Raw genomic sequence first — 18,162 nt, 5'->3', positions numbered from 1 at the left:
GATATTTATATTACAATTCACAACAGTAGCAAGAATACAGTTATAAAGTAACAACAAAATGATTTTATGGTTGGGAGTCACCATAACATGAGGAACTGTATTAAAGGGTCACAGGATTAAGAAGGTTGAAAACCACTGCTTTAATGTCACATAAAAATCATGGCCAGGCGGTGGTGGTGCACGCTTTTAGTCCCAGCACTCAGGAGGCAGAGGCAGGCAGATCTCTGTGAGTTTGAGGCCAGCCTGGGCTACAGCGTGAGAGTGAGTTCCAGGAAAGGCTCCAAAGCTACACAGAGAAACCCTGTCTCGAAAAACAAAAACAAAAACAAAAACAAAAACAAAAACAAAAACAAAAAAAATCATGTGTATGCTTTTTCTCTTATTTACTTGGGATTACAGTATTACAGTTATGTGCAACCACACTTGGTGGAGGGTGACCTTTTTTAAAAAAGTTTTTTTTTTATTTGTTTTACATCCCGACCACAGTTCCCCTCCCAATCCACTTCTCTGTTTCTGTTCAGAAAGGGACAGCCCCCCCCCCCATGGTTATCAACAAAGCATGGCATATCAAGTTGCGGTAAGACTAAGCACCTTGGTGGAGGGTCCCTTTTAAGACTGTCAGTCAATTCCCTTCAGCCAGGTCCACACCAGTCCCTAGAAAACACCCTTTACTGCCTCAGAGTCCCAGGAGAAGAGGTTGCTCTTGGCACAACTAGTTGACCCCTTGTCCTAAATATTCTACCCAGACTCTCATCTTTAAATTCCCCAAGCACATGCTCAGCTCACTACCTTGGAGCCTGTGATGCCTAAGCAGTGTCCTCAGACGTCAAGCTCTCTGGGGGTTTCATGGAAGTGTCCTGACTCTATTAGCTTAGAGAAGGAGAATACTTCTCTTCCTGTGCATAGATCATCACCCAGCACAAAGAACACTGGTGCAGGATTTAGGAACTATGAGCTCCTGTGATAGTTAAGATTGGATCCTTAACACGGCAGCATCTAGACGCACCTAGGAGACAAGCCTCTGGGAATGCCTGTGATTGGGTTAACTGAGATATAGATTAGGTTAACTGAGGTCAGAAGACCCACTTCAACTGTGAGAGGCACCATTCCTTAGGCTGGAGTCCTAGACTGAATCAAAAAGGAAAGGCCAGCTGAATGCTGGTATTCACCTCTCTCTGTTCTGACCCTGTGCTCAATGGGACCAGCTACTTCACACTGCCGCCATGCCTTTCCTGCCGTGAGGGGCTGTCACCTCTGATTGGGAGCCAAAATAAAGCCTTCCCTTTGTCTCCAACTTGATTTTGTCAGGTATTTTGTTAAAGCAATGAAAAAATAATAAATGTAGCTCTCATCTGGGTTCTGACACTAATTCACTGTGTGTCCTTCAGAAACTTTTTCAGTCTGGGTCTGTCGCCCCAGGCTCAGTGAAGTGCTGGTGTTGGGCTGCATCTCTACCCACTGACTTAGAAGCCTGTGGAGCTCCAGTTATGTGCCAGGGACTATTGCAGGCCCTGGGACTCATCAGAGAATAAGCCGGTAATCTCTGATCTTCTGAGGCAGCAGTGGTTAACCTCCTCTTGCAGGAATCTTTGATGGGACCGGGGGGGGGGGGGGGGGGGGAATGATTTCCTCTGAAGGCTGCATTGCTGACCATTACTGACCACCAACCTGGTCTGTCTGACCTGGAAGTGTGGCCTTACCAACGACAACGGAAAAGTTTGTTTGTAGAGGCCAGGAAGTCCCCATGACCCCTCTCCAACTACCTCTGAGACAGGAAGCCCTAGGAGGAAAAAACAAAAGATGAAACACTGGCTGGCTTCCCAGCTCCAAGCATGCAGCCAGGCTGGCCTGAGCATCCCTTCTGCCCAATGACAGGGACCTTCCTCGGAAGCTCCTTCCTTGCCGTTGGGCTCCAGGCCCTCAGTTCCTTTCCTGGGGATCCAGGAGGACTCAGGTGATGCAGAAGAGGTAAGTGAAAATATGATTGAGTCTCTGAGAAAGGACGTATGATGTCCTCATCCTCGGTTACGCTTTGGCATCTGGGAGGGAGGGAAGATGAATGAACAGCATGGGAAAGTATTGAGCGTTAAGGAAGCAAGTGACTCAGCTGCTCTGACCTCCATCTGGCCATCCCAGGGCCACAGTGGGCTCAGGAAGGGGCTGGGAATGGGTTTTGTTTGTTGAATTCCTCGGGGGCCCTTACCCATGGCACCCCTTTCTATCCATTACCTTTCTCCCAATAGCATAGTTAACTTGCTTGAAAGAGCAGAACGTAAACAATATGCTGAGTAGAAAGTCAAACCAAACCAAACGAAGCAACAAACAAACAAAATCCAAGAAAACAAGGTCTGGGATGTGACTTGGTGGCAGAGTGCTTCCTGTGTGTACACAAGGCACCACAGATTCTCTCTCTCTCTCTCTCTCTCTCTCTCTCTCTCTCTCTCTCTCTCTCTCTCTCTCTCTCTTCCTCTGTCCCTCCCTCTCTCACCTTCCCACTAGGATTTCTGTGCAAGGAATTGCTCTCCAGTCCACACAGTAGCTGGAAAGCACTTTCACAATTAAACTTATTCTGTGTAGAACTAGAACCCAGGGACCTGAGCATGCTAAGGGGACATTGCATCACCAAGCTACACTCCTGGTCCCATAGCTAAACCGTTCATTTTATTTATTTATTGGGACAGCAAAACTGACGAAATACACTTGGGACCCAGACTGTGAAGGAAGGAAGCTCATGGGTTGGAGGGTGCCTGAGAGGGGAAAAAATAAAATTTTCTTCTGTTTTCAAGACTATACTTTTAATTTATGTTTATGGGTGTGTATCTCCATGCATGGTATATACATATGAGTACAGGGGCCTGTGGGACCCAAAGGAAGAACTTGAATCCCCTGGAGCTGGAATTACAGGTGGTTGTGAATTACCTGATGTGGGTGCTAGGAACTGAACTTGGTCCTTTGGGAAAGTAGTCTTGATCACTGAACCATCTCTCCAGCCCACATGCACACACACACATGAATAAATAAATGCAATTTAAATCTTTTTCAGAAAGAGAACCTATGTTCTTGTTTTGCTCTGTGTCCTACAGTGGCTGGTCCTGACTGGGCGTCCGCTGGTTGGCTTCCTTTGCACACTCTTTTCTCATGCTTCCCATGGCTGTGCGGAGCCAGGAGCCCGACCTCGCAGAGGAAACTTAGGGTTATGTAAATAATGTGCTGATGGTCACTATACTGAGTACAGAATGGAGTCAGGGTTCCAACCAAAGCCCAACTTCAGGGCTGTTGCCAATCCTGTGCTCAGTACCACCTCACCTGTCAGTGTCTGTTCCTCCACCCAGGAGAGAGGGAGGTGGGAAGGCAGTTGTGAGAGTCGGAGGGGTGGGGACCGGGGAGGGGGGGTGCTGCGCCACAGCAGGAATTTCAAGAGAGCCTAGAGAGACCCTTGGTCTATACACACATTCACAATGGAACACGCCGGCTCACACTCACATCCTACACTCACACTCACCTTCACAACCACTTACACATGCCTTCCAGTCCCAGGCCTGCCTGCTGCAGTAGTTGGGTTATGGGGGTCCTTATAGAATCCTAGAGTGTCACCCTCACAAGGACGGCTAGGGAAGCATGCGACCTAATCATGTGACTCCTTCATTTGGCAGATGAGAAAACTAAACCTCAGAGAGGGAGGAACAGAGCTGGGGACCACAGGCTAGCCTCCAGACTTGTTTCTCAACATAGCAGGAGAGCAAACTACTTGGGGGGGGGAACAGGTTAGGTGGGGGAACGGAGGAATCAGGTGTATCAATCCTGAAGCTGACCAGGTTTTCTCTTTCTCCTAGCTATTGTCCTTTCACTAGCATCTGAGAAGCACTGGTTTCTGATGCAGACTGGGCGATCTCCTCACTCATCTCCATCTAAGTTGTTATTGAAATCTATTGCTCAAGACTCAAAGCCACCTGCTTTGGGGATCAGGCAGTTGGAACTAGAAAGGCTAAATTGTTCTTCCACGCTTAAGAAAACAAAACACAAAGGAAAATATAAACAGGATCAAGCAGGAGAGGCTTAAATCATCCCACAGAAACAAGGCAGTTTCTGTGGATAAACACACAAAGCAGAGCAGGCACCATGCCCTTTCAAGGACTTGCCCTTGAGGGACTTGGGGTGCTGAGATTTCCTCTGGACAGTCTCCCAGAAGAGCTCCCCAGACTAAGCTGAGAGAACAGGGGTTCCACATACACCAACGTCTCTTCACTCTCCATCCCTATAGTTTTTGTTGTTTAATCTTGAATGATTTAGGTTCAGTTTTGGACTCTGTCACCAAATGTGATTTGGGGCATGTTGTAAGATCTAAGTGTCAGTTTTTCTTTTGTGAGATAAGCACAACAGACCTTTGCCCACATCTGAGGAGATTGCCAAGGTGTGAGACTCAGGACAAGCACAGAGTCCAGGGCAAGTCGGGAACATTGGTGGCAGTCTAAGTCTGTTTTCTATTGCCCTAACAAAACACCCAAGACGGGTAATTTATGAAGGCGAGAGGTTATTTGAATGCTGTCTGCTCTGCTTCTGATGAAGGTCTTGTGCTGTGACTCTTATGGTGGAGAGCAGAAAGGACAGACAGTCACAAGCAGAAGAGAGAGCAGGCAGGAGCCGAGGAAGCCAAACTCAGGCTATAACAACCCACCCTTTGGAAATTAATCTAATCTCCCAAAAAATGTGTCGTCTCTCTTAATGCACCAACCACCACTTAAACATAGACTTCTTAAAGGTCCCATCACCTCCAAATTGCCTTGGGGACCACATTTTATCAGCAGTTTGCAGGGGGCAGACAATGGCTGTCACCTTAGGCCGTTGGGGCAATAATGTTGACAAAGCAATTCTCACAGTCCTTGGAAGAGAGTCATTATTTCAAAAGAGATTATTATCTCTCCTTCTAGCTTCAGTGTTGAAGGAGGAGTTCTGTCTGCCATACTTGGTGTTGGACACTGTTAAGATAGAGCCCAGATATGGTAGGCTTATGCTACAGCCTTGTCTTAGTCACTGTTCATTGCTGTGAGAAGACATCATGACCAAGGCAACTCTTACCAAGGAAACATTTAACTGGGAGCTTGCCTACAGTTTCAGAGGATTAGTTCATGATCATCACGGCTGGGAGCATGGTGGCAATCTGGAAGGTACGGTGCTGGAGGGGTAGCTGAGAGCTTTACATCATGATTCATGGGGGTGGGGGAGGGTGGAAAGGTGGGGATTGGAGGGTTGAGGGGGTTGCGGAGGGCAGAGAATTTTGATCCACAAGCGGAAGGCAGAGAAGGAACGCTGGCAATGGTGCTGATCTTTTGAAACATCGAAGTCATCCCCAGAGACACACCTACTCCAGCAAGGCCGACCTCCTACTCCTTCCCAACAGTCTACTGACCAGGAACTAAGCATGCAGATATATGAGCCTATGGGGGGCAATCTCATTCTAACCACCTCAGTGTACAGAGTATTTTCAGGCCCATGATCTCGTGTAATCTTTACAACAGCCCCGCAGAGGAATTCCCCTTTGGATCTCCACATTTTTTTTTTTTTTTTTTTTTGGTTTTTCGAGACAGGGTTTCTCTGTGTAGCTTTGCGCCTTTCCTGGAGCTCACTTGGTAGCCCAGGCTGGCCTCGAACTCACAGAGATCCGCCTGGCTCTGCCTCCCGAGTGCTGGGATTAAAGGCGTGCGCCACCACCGCCCGGCTGGATCTCCACATTTTAAAGATGAGACTCGTGGCAGTGATTGACTTGTGGCCGTCACTCAGCTAACGTGTGGCTCCAGGTCCACTAGTGTGTCCTCCAGTGCGTATGGAAGAGCGCTTTAACTCCCAACAAGGCGGCTTTTGGAAGAGAAGACTTTGTGAGGGAATTCAGCTTAGATGACGTAGTGAGGGGGGCTCCCTCATGATGAAATCAGAGCCTGAAGCGATCAGAGCTCACTGTCTCTGCCATGAGAGGAAACCTTAAAAGAGCAACTGTCTCCAGGCTAGGAGGACAGCCCCCAGCAAACACCGAATCCACCAGCATCCTGATCTTAGACCACTCATCCTTCAGAATTATGAGGAACAAATATTCGCCGTTTAAGCTACCCAGCCTGTGGTGTTTTGTTATAGCAGCACAAGCTGATAAAGCCACAGGCAAGGGGCTAAGATACAAATGTAAGTCCTTTGGTTCCTGAGCTTAAGGACTGCCATGCCATAACACCTTCTCACTTTTCTATTTTCTTCATTTGTGTGTGTGGTAAACACGTTTGTGTGGGTAAGAGCATGTGTGTGTGTCCAAGTGTGGGTGCACATTTGTAGGGTCAGAGTTCCCCACCTGGCTTTTACATGGATACTGGGCCACATGCCTGCTTAGCAAGCCTGTGACTAACTGAGCTGTCTCTGCAGTCCTGAATTCTCATCTTAATCTTTCTTCATTCTAGTCCATCCAGGGTGTTATCACCATCTTCACATCACTTCACTATCAAGCTCGATTCTTTACTGCAAGCCACGGAAACGGAAACTGGCTAGTTGAAGACAAGAAGAAGAGGCCTTCTCAGCTCAGCATCTCCTGGAACCATGGGATCAGCTCCTGAATTTACCGTCTAGAACCGGCCCAGCGCCCACATGACAGCCACAGCTCTGGTATATATTACCATATGTACTGTGGCGGTGGTGATACAAGGCCCCAGATTTGGCTGCCAGCCACCCCCACATTAATTCTGCAACCTGACCTGCCCCTCAGTTTCCATTCTGACTCCACCCGGCACAGCTGTGTGTGGTTTGCGGCTCTCAGTACTGTAGCCTGGCACATGTCATGCCTCACTTGCATGGGGGAATGACGTCAACACTTATCCCCAAAGGGGACAAGTGACTATTTTAGAGCCAAATATGAGTGACCATGGCCCAGGAAGACGGATGTAAGTCGCCCCAAATCCCAAGTTTCAAAATAGTAACAGTTTAAGAAACTTTTGTAGCAACGGACCACAGAAAGTTATCAATCCAGACATTTTGAACACATCAGTAGAAATATCAGGAGGGCAGGTTCCCGCAGAGTGGAGAAACCGCTGCTAAGGGCCTCAGACACTGTCTGATGACATTCTTAAGCTGTGGGTGGAAGCCCATGGTCGGCTAAGTTAATACCTTCCGAAAGGTTTCATCTGTCAGTCACAAGGATGTTAGGCCACGCATAGCGGTGGAGCAAGAAATGGCTATTGAGGGGACTGAAGAGAGCCCAGGATACACTGTAATCAAAGCTCTGGACTGGCAACATTCCTACCTCCCCACAGTCCTTAATCCTCTGGCAGAAGGTGTGACTTCTTTCTAAGAACTTCCTTCCCACTTTGCCATATAGTTCTCCCCAACACACTTGACTCTTTCATGCGTAGCAAAACACCAGTCCTGTTTTCAAAGACTCTCTTCAATATCATCTCTGTAAAAAACTTTCTAACCCACCCCCCAAGCAAAGCTGACAGGCCGACCTCTGTGATCTTCCTACTTTTGCCTGGGCCCGCAATGCGGCTTTGACTCCTCAGCCGCCTCTCTGTAAGCGAGGGAGTGTCTGCAGAGAAGGCTTCACAGAGTGGGTTTTGTTTCGGATTCCATGGGGCTTTGCGGTGGGCCTGGAGTTTGTAGGCGCTTAATAAATTCTTACAGCATCTGTAGGCGAACATGGCTGGATGAGCATCTAAATGACAGGTTAAATATTTACATTTGAACTGGAGTTTTATGGATGTGGACTGCAGGGTTTAACAGTCAGTTGTGGTTGTGGCGTGGTTGTTACTTCAAATCCCTTTCTTATATGAAGAAGTCTCTACCATATGATTATTGGAAGGTGCTAGATCTTGTCTGTCTTGGTAGAAGTGAAAAAAGCCAGGTATTTGGTTTCCCCAACCCCCCTCACAGCTATTATTATGCATACACATATGAGCATACGTCTAGACATACGATCTAGGCACAATCAAACAACTGCGTTTTCCCGGAAATTTAAGAAACACGAGCCGCATAAAAGCAAAAGAAAAGCCAGGTCTGGTGATGAAGTTCAGTAATCCCAGCACTCGAGAGGTCAAGGCCGGAGGATCTTAAGTTCAAGGCCATCCTCAGATATACAGTGAGTTCCCGGCCAGCCTGGGAATATGAAAACACCTGTCTCAATAAAAATCAAAATTCAAAAAAAGTCTCCCCAAATTGTCCTTCTTGGACCTGTTACAGTTACAAAGACTAAACTGAAATGAAGTTTTTTCTTTACTGAGCCTTTTTAAAAAAACCCTGTCTGTCAACTGGCCTGGCATTCAGGAAGTACCTTAACCGTCGGCACCCTCCTTATCTAACCTAACCGTTAGCTAGAATCAAGGGCGCACGACCTTTACCTTTTGGAACTTGGCCCCTGATACTAAATAATGGCTTGAATTTTTTGTTGTTTATTTTTTTGAGATTGGGTTTTATGCATTCCAGGCTGGCCTCAAACTCACTCCCTCTGTAGCTAAGGCTGGCCTTGAACTAACTCCTGTAGCTGAGGCTGGTCTTGAACTCCTGGTGTTCCTGCTTCTATCCCCCAAGTGCTGGAATTCCATCTGGCTTTGTTTTTTTTTCTTTTTGAGTCAAGGTCTCCCTGCCTGGCCTGGAACTCAGCACGTAGTTCCAAAGCTTGTGGCAATTCTCCTGCCTCTGCAGGCTTGTGCCCCAATATACACAACCTAATTACTTCGATTCTTATGCGTGATTTGCCAGGAATATTCCAACAGAGTTTCAAAATTGCCATGTGTCATTGTAAAGCCTTAGTTTGTGCATGGTTTTAGCATAACAACATCTTATTGCCTCTGGGATTCGGTAGAGTTTGTATTTTGTTTAATATCTTCTTTTAAGAAGGAAAAATCTGGGTTGGGGATTTAGCTCAGTGGTAGAGCGCTTGCCTAGCAAGCACAAGGCCCTGGGTTCGGTCCTCAGCTCTGAAAAAAAAAAAAAAAAAGAACAAATCTCAAGAAGGAAAAATCTAATGGGCCAGGCAGGGTAGTGCACTTCTTCAATCCCAGCACTTGGGAGGCAGAGGCAGGTGTGAGTTTGAGACCAGCCTGGTCTACAGAGTGAGTTCCAGAACAGCCAGGGCTATATACGGAGACCCTGTCTCAAACAAACAAACAAACAAACAAACAACAACACACACAAAGACGCAGCAGCTGTGGCTTATGTACTTAGATCAATCCTTTAGGTTGAAAACGTGGACTTTCAGGAACAGAGCTATAAGGCTGTGAACATGAGGTCCTGGAAGGAGCTGTGTCTGCAAAGGTTGATGACTGATTAAAGCTTCAGCCACGTGGGGAGGTCCAGAGCCCAATGATAATGTATCTTGGTTCAGCTTCCTAAGGAGCCTTTCCTGCCCACCGCTGTGTTAGACCTAACGTCCTGTGACCTGCAGATCCGATGCACCCACCAGTGTATTTGAAAAGTGTCTTGATTTACGGTTTCTTTGTTCTGTTCCTATAAAAACTTCATGAAACCACTTGCGCATTGGAACACGGAATTCACAGAGACCTAAGTCTGTATTGCCAGGCCATGGCCACTCATATTTGGCTATAGAATGAACTATCTTTTATCCCCCTTGAGGTAAGAGCTGTGTTTTTGCTTCAAAAAAAAAAAAGCATGCTATCTTTTGGAGAAAACAACCTCATTTTTAGCTGCCAGAGTTGTGTTTTTATGTTGCTAATGTTCAATGACTTTTTTCTTTTTCCAAGACAGGGTTTCTCTGTGTGGCTTTGTGCCTTTCCTGGAACTCACTCTGTAGCCCAGGCTGGCCTCAAACTCACAGAGATCCACCTGCCTCTGCCTCCCGAGTGCTGGGATTAAAGGCCTGCGCCACCACCGCCGGGCCAATGACTTCTTTTGAATGAATTTCCCTATTTTCTGATGTGCTCTGCAAGGGCCAAGCTGGTTTCCTCTACCTTCCCCCTATCAGGTTGGCATACTCATGGTCTGGAGGGAAGAAAGCAAGGAACTGGATTCCCAAGCTTGGGAACTAAAAAACCTGACTCCTCATGGAAGAGTTAGGAGGAACCTGACTCCTGGTGGAAGAGTTAGGGGGAACCTGTTAGGGTCTTTCCAAGATCCTGTTGGTCATGGTAATTGCTCATCAAAAGCTCCAAGCTCCTTTCCCAGAAAGTTATTGGGATCAATGCCACCACTGTGGCCGTGGAAGGGCTGGAAGGAATATGATCTTGTAAATAGGTGAGTTGACATTGAAGTGGAGTGGTGGTGGTGGTGGTGGTGGTGGTGGGTGGTGGTGGTGGAGGAGGTGGTGGTGGTGGTGGTGGTGGTGGTGGTGGTGAGTGGTGGTGGTGGTGGTGGTGGTGGTGGTGGGTGGTGGTGGTGGTGGTGGTGGTGGTGGTGGTGGTGGGTGGTGGTGGTGGTGGTGGTGGTGGTGGGTGGTGGTGGTGGTGGTGGTGGTGGGTGGTGGTGGTGGTGGTGGTAGTGGTGGTGGGTGGTAGTGGTAGTGGGTGGTAGTGGTGTGGGGTGGTGGTGGTGGTGGTGGGTGGTGGTGGTGGTAGTGGTGTTGTGGGGTGGTGGTGGTGGTGGGTGGTCGTGGTGGGGGGTGGTGGTGGTGGTGGTGGTGGTGGTGGTGTATATGATGCTAGCCAGTACTGCTTAGTGTGTTTTGAAGATGTGCCTCAGTGGTTCCAGGCTGTGTGTGTTGTTTATCAATAGTGCCGTTCATTAATTATTGTACAACTAAAATGAGAAGGGGGGTAGGTGGTCTGTGAGTAAGCCGGAGGCCGGGGTGTGGCTCAGCGACAGCGAGCTTGTTAACATTTGTGAGGCTCAGGTCCAGAGGTTCAGTCTCCAGCACTAAATCAAAACAAAACGATAACAAGACATGATGAAATTAAAATAAAAACCAAGGTGAAAGAGGAAGAGTGGGGTTCTTTTTATTAGAAGCGGGAGTAATTTCTAGTTTGGGGTACAGTAAGACCAGCAGATTAGAGGTGGCCTCTATGACCGGTATTCTAGACCAGGCTAGGAGTGGCAGTGGTTGCCCTCCTGAGTTGGTTTTTGATGGTCCGGGCTACCTTCGCACCTGCTTTGGCTTCCTTTGTTTGTACTTCTGTTGCTGTTGTTAGGATCTCATTGTGCTGTCTAGACCAGCTGCAAACTTGTGAAGAACCTCCCTCCTCTCACACAGACCGGCTGCAAACTTGTGAAGAACCTCCTGCCTCTCACATAGACCGGCTGCAAACTTGTGAAGAACCTCCTGCCTCTCACACAGACCGACTGCAAACTTGTGAGGAACCTCCTGCCTCTCACATAGACCGGCTGCAAACTTGTGAAGAACCTCCAGCCTCTCTCATAGACCCGGCTGCAAACTTGTGAAGAACCTCCGGCCTCGCAAAGGCTGGGAATACAGGTGTGCACCACCACAGGCTGCCATGTTTGCGTGTGCAATTTTTAGAAAAGTTCCACTGAACCACAATTTTACATGCTGTATAATTTGCCCGTTTAAAGTGTCCATTTCAACAATTTAATTTAGTCACAGGCATTTAAAACACTTGTCATAGTCAGTTTTCAAACATTTTGGTCATTTTAGAAACCCCATCCACACCCTTGAAATAGCGTTTCCCACACCTCCCCACTGTGTCCTCAGCCCTGGGCAGCCATTGAATGTTGAGCTACTTCTGTTTGCATTATTTCCCTATTCCGGATTTTTATTAATGGAATCATGTAGTACAAAGTCATTACAGCTAGCTGATTTCATTTAGCTTGTTTATAAGGTCCATATATATTGTAACGTGTATCTGTATTTCATTTTTCTTCTAGTATATTGAATAATATTTCACTGTGTACCTTATATTGTTCATCTAGCCATTCATCAGGTGATAGCCACTTGGGTGTTCCTACATGTTTCCCTGTGATGAAAAACTGCCACTATAAACACTCATGCACAATTGTTGTGGAATTTAGTTTAAGATGTGCTATATTCATTTATGCTGTGGAATAATTGTTTACTGATGAAAAGATGTGTGCTATGAGATGGTCCTTCTGTACACTGTGAATATGTATTTCTCTCATTGGTTGATAATTAAGTTGTTTTGGCCTATGGCATGACAGGATAAGGTTAGATGGAAGAATCAAACTAGGACTCAGAGGAAGAGGGGTGGGGTCAATACAGATGCAGTGAGCCACCCAAGAAGCAGGATGTTGGAAGACTGGTAAGCCATGGACCACATGGCAATAAATAGATTAATAGGAATGGGTTCATTTAAGTGTAAGAGCTAGTTAGTAATAATCCTGAGCTACCAGCCAAGCATTTATAATTAATACAAGCCTCTGAGTGACTATTTGGAAGAAGAGACAGGGTGGGACAGAGAAAAGCCTCCATTTACAGATGTGTTGTATTCTTTTATGTTACAATTGTTTAACTCTGTAAAGCTGTGTTACTGTGCCTGCCTAAAACACCTGATTGGTCTAATAAAGAACTGAATGGCCAATAACTAGGCAGGAGAGGGATAGGCAGGGCTATGAGGCAGAGAGAAGAAAAAGAGAGGAGGAGAAAAAGGGGGGGGAGGAAGAGGATACCAGGGGCCAGCCACCCAGCTACACAAACAGCCACAGAGTAAGGAGGAAAGAAAGGAATATAGAATAGAGAAAGGTAAAAGCCTAGAGGCAAAAGGTAGATGGGGTAATTTAAGATAGGAAAAGCTGGCTAGAAACAAGCCAAGCCAAGGCCAGGCATTCATAAGTAAGAATAAGTCTCTGTGTATTTAGTTGGGAGCTGGTGGCGGGCCCCCAAAGAGTAAAGAGTAAAAGAACCAGCGACACACAAGTTCCTGTGTAGACATTTTGTATTCTGTCCACTTAGAAATCTTTTTTAAAATGTATTTTCTTTTACTTTAGGTGTAGGGGTTTTCATCTGCATGTATGTATGTTCACCCCTTGTATACCCAGTGCCCATGGAGGACAGTAGAGGGTGTCAGATCCCCTGTGAATGTTCCTACAGATGATTATGAGCCATCATGTTGGCAACTGAACCCTGGTCCTCTGTGAGATCAGCCAGAGCTCTTAACTGAGCCATCTCTCCAATGCCTAAAATACTATTTTAATGTGAAATCCCCTGTTCTTTCAACCGAGGCATTCCATCCAATTAAAGTTTGTTACGCAGCATTTTCTGATTGGCTAATGAAGTCCTTTCTTTCTTGAGAAAGGAGGACAGAACCTTCTCTCTGGAGATTTCAAAAGACAGCTGCCTCTGCCATCCGCTGCTCAGTGTCGTATGTACCTGCCAGCTCTTTATGAGGGACCAGGCTCCACCCTAATAGTCACATCTGCAAGGTCTTGTTGTGAGACATCTACTCAGTACCCTCATTTCATAGTTGGGGTATGTGAAGTACCTAAAGCTCTTACATTCTGACACCCAGAAACCACATGGCCAGTACCTGTGTACAACCCAAGAGCAAAGTCCATGCTCTGCTGAGCATCAGGGGCATGCCTAGCACTGGGCCCAAGAGTGGCTGAGGACGCAGGAGAGGAGAAATCATGCGACAGAAGAGTTCTGAGGCACTACAGGTTGCTAGGAAAGGGACACCAGCTGAGAGAAGCAAATGAAAAGAGGCCCAGCATGGTGAGCAATGACTGGACTCAATACTTGGTGGGGGGCTGGGGGGGTGCTGAGGTAGAAAGATTGCTAGTTCTAGGCCAGCCTGGGCCACACAGTGAGAGTGAGACCTTGTCTCAACACACACACACACACACACACACACACACACACACACACACACACACACACACACACACGGGGGTGGGGGGTGAGTATTAAACTAGGAGAGGAAGAAAACCAGACTCAGATAAAATCTGGGGAATGGGTTGAGACTGCCAGTGCCAGGCAGACTTGTGCTTTGTGCTGCTGATCGCTTGTATAAAAGTTTAGTTTGATCGCTCATTAACTCCAGCCTAAGAAACAAAGATTAAAGAAACCAAAGCCAAAATAACAATAACAAAAATAAATTTTATTTGAAAACCAACTCTGACCTGCTTTGGCTTCCTGGGGAAATCATAACAGAAGACAATCTGTCACTAGATGGAGATTAATTGTTCTTCCCTAACCCCACCAGTCACCCCCCCCACTCCCCACCCCCCACCCCTGCTCTCTATCAGAAATCCTATAACGGTGAAGATCAAGAGGCCTGAGTATGGCTCCCCAGTGCACCACTTTATGGCTGTGTACTTTGGGGAAAGTCACCAAACACTTCAGAATTTAGTTTTCTCATCTGAGTAATGGGCCATGATAACCATGGCTCCTTTGATCCTGAGTGAAGCTCTGTAGAAGCTAACATCAACATCATCTACATCTGGGGGCTGGCGAGATGGCTCAGAGGTTAAGAGCACCGACTGCTCTTCCAGAGGTCCTGAGTTCAATTCCCAGCACCCACATGGTGGCTCACAACCATCTGTAATGAGATCTGGCGCCCTCTTCTGTATAATAAATAAATAAATAAATAAATAAATAAATAAATAAATAAATAAATAAATAAATAAATAAATAAATAAATCTTTAAAAAAAAAAACCCATCATCTACATCTGACTGAGTCCCCACAACCATGGAGAATGGACACTACCATCCTCTCATTGTTTACCTGGGGATACTGACGCTCCAAGAGCTATGGAGCCGCTTGCTGAGGACCTCTTCCTAGAAGGTGCCAGAACTGTAATTCACACCTAGCTAGCTTAGTGCCAAGGTTTTGTCTCCTAAATCTGCATCAGCCTTTGCTGCTAAATGACTTACTGAAACTTAATGACTTAAAGAACATTGTTCTCTCTATAGTCCACAACATGGGAGTATAGATTTACATAGCCTACAATTATGGTCTCGGCTAGCTTGGCTGATCTATGCTGAGCTCCCAAGTGTATCTGTGGTCAGCTGGTGAGTTGGGTGAAGCTGGGTCATCTAGCATGCCCTCATTCACATATCTGGTGATTGGCAGTTGCTGGCACACCTTGCTTTGTCCTCCATGTAGCCTCCCATTCTCCACTAGGCTATCGCAGGCTTGTTGACATGGTGGTTCCAGGATTCTAAGTGTAACAAGAGAAATCAAGCCTCTATAGTCAAGCATTTTCTAGTTATAAAGAAATCACTAAGCCACTGGGCAGTGTGGAGCACACCTTTAATCCCAACACTTGGAAGGCAGAGGCAGGTGGATCTCAGTGAGTTCAAGGCCAGCCTGGTCTACAAAGCAAGTTCTAGGACAGCCAGGAATGTTACACTGAGAAACCCTGTCTCAAAAATCAATCAATCAATCAATCAATGAATCAATCAATCAATCAATCACTAAGCCAAATCAGGAAGTGTGGAAGAGCATTTTCAAAAGGTCTAGCTAGGGCTGGGGATGTAGCTCAGTTGGTAGAGTGCTTGCCTAGGATGTGAAAAGTCCTGGGTTTGTCCATTTAAAAAACTTTTTAAATTTTATTTCCTTTTACTTTCTGTGTATGGATATTTGCCTGCATGTATGTCTGTGCACCATGTGCATGCAGTTCCCTCAGAGGCCAGAAGAGGGCATCAGATCCCTCGGAACTGGAGTTACGGAAGGTTGTGAGCCACCACGTGGGTGCTTGGAACCAAACCCCAGTCCTCTGGAAGGACAGCAAGTGTCTTTAACCCTTGAACCATCTCTCCAGCCTCAGCAACTTCATTCTTTATTGCCTTGTTCTCTAATCAGTTTTTCTCAGCACGCCTTGTTTCCTCAGTTAACTGGAAGTCCTGAAGGACTTAGGACTCCCTGCTCCTTACATGAACATGTTATGGTGTCTATGTGTGTGGCCTCTGAGGACAACGAGCAGTGTTAGGCGTTCAGTGAACACTTACCAAATGACTGAATGATGTGTCCATCCACCTGGATGGATATATTTCTAAGCAAACCTTTACTGAGCACCAGTTCACACAGGTCCTGGGCAGTGACAGTACCCAAGTGGACAGCATACCTTTTCATAAGGAACTTGCCAGGTAGAAGAAACTACTGACATTGTCGTGTGCTGGAGAGAAACTCAAAGGATTATGAGAACACAGAAGAGCCTTGAGCTAGTGGTGGAAGGAGGCACCAGGAAAGGGGGCTCGGAAGAGGGGGAGCCTCTGAACAAGACCCAGCAATGCAAAAACTCATGATAAACAACTCAAAATACAGGTTTGGGAGTGGCTCAGTGATAGAGTCCTCTTACACCATGCACAAGGCACTTGGTTTGATCTCCAACACTGCAGTAAAAAAAATGAGTAAAGTAAATCAACTAATCAGCTAAATGTTCAAGGATTTAACATCAGTTTGTGTTGGTGGAGCCCAGGTCGGACACAAGGGCTTAGAGGTGGGGTAAGAAGATTTCATCTTAAGAACTAGTTCTCAAGATCCACCCAACCGAACTGAAAACAACAGCACACAAACACCGGGATGGAAACTTTCTAGCATCCAAACTGGAAACAACCCAAAAGTCCATTGTCTGTAGAGTAAGTAAACAAAACACGTTACACTCACACAATGGACTACTACATGGCAATAAAGATTAATGAAATACTAATGACATGGTTTGGATGTTAAGTGTGCCCCAAGGCCCATGCGTTGAAGATGAGGTCTCCCCAACACAGCAATGTTCAGAAGTAGGACTTCGGGATATGATTGGATTGTGAAGGTTCTAACCTCATGATTGAATTAATCCATGCATAGATTCATGACTTAATGGGCTGTTGGGAGGTAGTGGGACCTTGAGGGATGAGGTGTTACTGTAGAAGGTAGGTTGCTGGGAGAGTCTCCAGACCCTTCCTCTCTCTGATGCCTGGTCACCATAAGGCGAACAGCTGTGCTCCGTGCATTGGAACTAAGCGACTGGGAAGTGACACTCGGGAAATGATGAGCCAAGTTAGTCTTTCCCCCTGTTCATGCACAGGTGTTTGTCACCGTGATGGGCAGCTGACTACATAACCGTCGAGTTCACCGAAAGGATCTGTACTCACTTGCCTGGGCTGCAGAAATGAAGGCCCACAGATTAGGTGACTTAAACAATAGGGATTTATTTTCTTGAGAGAGATCCAAGATCAAGGATTAGTAGAGTTGATTTCTGAGCCCTTCTTCTTGGAATGTAGACATTACCTCCCTGCCTCCCTGTGGCCTTCCTTTGTGGGTAGAAATGGCCTCTTCTTCCTTCTTGCATCTTATTAGATTACCCCCACCCCAACACACACACACACACCTGTAACCTCGTTTATAACTCAGATGGTCTCCTAATGCAGTCACATTCTGGGGAACTCAGGGTTCAGATTTCAACATATTTGGTAGCATAGGGGTATGTGTGCAGTAAATAATTCAATCCATAACAGCAATCACACACACACACACACACACACACACACACACACACACACACACAGCCTCTACAATGTCTTGTAGTATAGGAAATTTCTAGAAAGGGCAAAATTCTAAGACAGAAAAGAGCTGAGTGGTTGCCTGGGTCTGGGAGTTGGGAGCAGGAATTGACAACATAAGCAGGAAAGGAGGCCACAAGAGAATTGGTGTGTGTGTGTGTGTGTGTGTGTGTGTGTGTGTGTGTGTGTGTGGTGTAATAGAACTCTTCTAAATTGGATTTTGATGATGTTTCTACAACTGTATAAATTTTCTGACACCCATCCAACTCCTACTAAAATGGGTGGGTTTTATACCTGATTCCCCCTCCCAGTTAAAAATAAAGCAGTGAGTGCCCTGAAGCATCTTCATGTGAGGGTGGTCCAGGTCTGCTTGGTCTGAGAACTGTGGCTGTGAATGTGGAGGTGGAACTACAGAGGCTGGATTGGCCATGGAGAGGCTGAGGTAATCCTTGCTCAGGGCCACCTGGTGCCTGCCATTAAGACAGGTGATCTATGGGAAATGTGGCCCCTGTGGACTGGCAGGTGTGAGAAGCCTAGCTTCTCAGAGGAAGAAATGCCTCATCAAAGTGCCGAGAAGATGGATGGTTCCTTTTTCTAGCTTAGCAGGATCCTAAGAAATTGTGGCAGAGGCTGACCGCTATGTCTGGGAATGGATCAGTTCTAAGAACAGTGGAGATGGTAGGCAGTCAGAAGCTTAGCACTCCAGGCTGGGAACATTCCTCCCTGGCCTCCTGTCTCTCACTAGCCACACCACATCTGGTGACTTACTTGTAGCCTAGCC

General features: G+C 46.6%; 1 long non-coding RNA gene across 4 annotated transcripts; it reads left to right on the top strand.

Moving 5' to 3' along the window:
* The first annotated feature begins 1,658 nt into the window (after positions 1-1,658).
* LOC143267872 (uncharacterized) lies at positions 1,659-13,994 on the top strand. 4 transcript variants are annotated; one of them, XR_013043523.1, is made up of 4 exons: positions 1,663-1,968; positions 6,438-6,639; positions 9,947-10,215; positions 11,106-13,994. It is a non-coding gene; the product is annotated as an uncharacterized LOC143267872 (long non-coding RNA). The 4 variants fall into 4 exon arrangements; XR_013043525.1 differs by having other exon boundaries at positions 1,659-1,968; positions 6,438-10,215; positions 11,168-13,994; XR_013043521.1 differs by having other exon boundaries at positions 1,659-1,968; positions 6,438-10,215.
* The last annotated feature ends 4,168 nt before the right edge of the window (positions 13,995-18,162 follow it).

This window comes from Peromyscus maniculatus, chromosome 1, assembly GCF_049852395.1.
Source record: "Peromyscus maniculatus bairdii isolate BWxNUB_F1_BW_parent chromosome 1, HU_Pman_BW_mat_3.1, whole genome shotgun sequence".
NCBI classification, from domain to species: domain Eukaryota; kingdom Metazoa; phylum Chordata; class Mammalia; order Rodentia; family Cricetidae; genus Peromyscus; species Peromyscus maniculatus.
This window is presented reverse-complemented; position numbering and strand designations above follow the sequence as displayed.